The sequence below is a fragment of the Kogia breviceps genome, chromosome 3 (genome assembly GCF_026419965.1).
Source record: "Kogia breviceps isolate mKogBre1 chromosome 3, mKogBre1 haplotype 1, whole genome shotgun sequence".
In the NCBI taxonomy this organism is placed as follows: Eukaryota; Metazoa; Chordata; class Mammalia; order Artiodactyla; family Physeteridae; genus Kogia; species Kogia breviceps.
The window spans coordinates 63,975,028-63,976,549 of record NC_081312.1 but is presented as its reverse complement, the minus strand read 5'-3'; positions in this window follow the sequence as shown (position 1 = coordinate 63,976,549).

The window sequence follows — 1,522 nt, the reverse complement described above, 5'->3', positions numbered from 1 at the left end:
ATCGATCCTGATAGAATGGCTGTAGAGACTCACTGTTGCAGGGTGACCTGGAGGAGGCCACCAGCTTCTCTGCACCTCTGTGTCCAGCAGCCACCTGAGAAAATGTGCTTCAAGAGGGACTCAGGGAGGAGTGCTGTTGTGCAAGGGCCATGTGATTGTACCATCTGTCAATGTTGGGAAAGTCCTCTTAGCTCTGACTGATCAGCAAAAATTTGGGGCCGCCTACAAGTCAGACCCTGCCTTGGGGCTTGGGGACACAGTGATGAACAAGGCAACACGGACTAAGTCTCTCTGGGGACTAAGAATTTTGGCCTTTGCATCTCTTGCAGAGTATCTCCTTCAAGTGAGGTGAGAGAGATTTGTGGCAGCTTTGCATCCTGTCTGCACCCAGCAGGGTGAGGGTTTGCCCCTTCACAGAAGCAGATTGGGCATGAAGGCCTCTTGTGCAAAACCAGCCTCCAGGCCTCCTTCCAGACGAGCTCTGTTAGGGGCACCCCCAGGGACTGGCAGCCACCTGCCCAGGACTAGTGAGAGGACGCCTCTAACAGCTCCAAATTGTAATATACGTAGTATGCTCCTTTCCTTCCACAAACTACGTGGAGATTCCTTTGTGGTTTTTTCTTTTCTTTTCTTCTCTGTGTTCTTAAAAAACAAAATGTCACTGTAAAACAGGGTATAATGCAGCTTCTTCTAAAGCAGGAAGGGCTCCAGGTGCTCTGCTAATTTCACATTTCTGAAAAACCCCAGTCCCAAGACACAAAGTAGGGGGGGAGGGGCGGGGCTGATGGCCTTGGAGGGAGGGGCTTTCCAGGGAGAGAGAGAAATAGTCACATGAACCTCTGTCCGGGCACCTGGACACCGGACAACACAGCAAAACTAGGAGTGGGGAGATTCCTGCTGAAAAGGTCACAGCCAACAGCTCCCAAAGGCTGCACACCAACACCAGAGTCCCACTCTGCATTTGCTCCGTTTCAAACTGGCCTTAAGGAGACCCAGGTGACAGAGACATTGACTAGAGAGGCGGGGAAAGGGTCACCTGCATCCCCAGGCTTTCATCCCTGATTCAAGTGGCAGGGACTTCAACTCTCCAACAAAGAGCCTCTCTCAATTCTCAATCCACAGCTGAGTACTTTACAGCCTCAGTTTTCTTTTCTGTAAAATGATATAATCATAGGATCCATCTCAAAGCGATGCAATGAGAATTAAATGACATAACACATTTAAAGTGCAGAAAAGAACAGTATTACTGTCTCAGCAGGAACTGGTGAGCTCTTTCAGAATGGCTCTTAAATGCTTTCAAGTTTTGAAAGCACCCTGACCTTACAAAATATGACTTCCTGAGAACATTTTCACCCAAGTAATGGGGTCAGCAAGGCAGAAGCCAGCCTGCAGGTAAAAAAAACCTCCCTCCTCAGCCAGAGCCGAGCAGGTGTGGCCTTGGGTAACCTGCAAAACCAAATTTGCGGTTCAGCCTGCAAGCCAAATTCCTGCTTCTTTCTGGGTGAAGAGGTTCCTTCCTGGG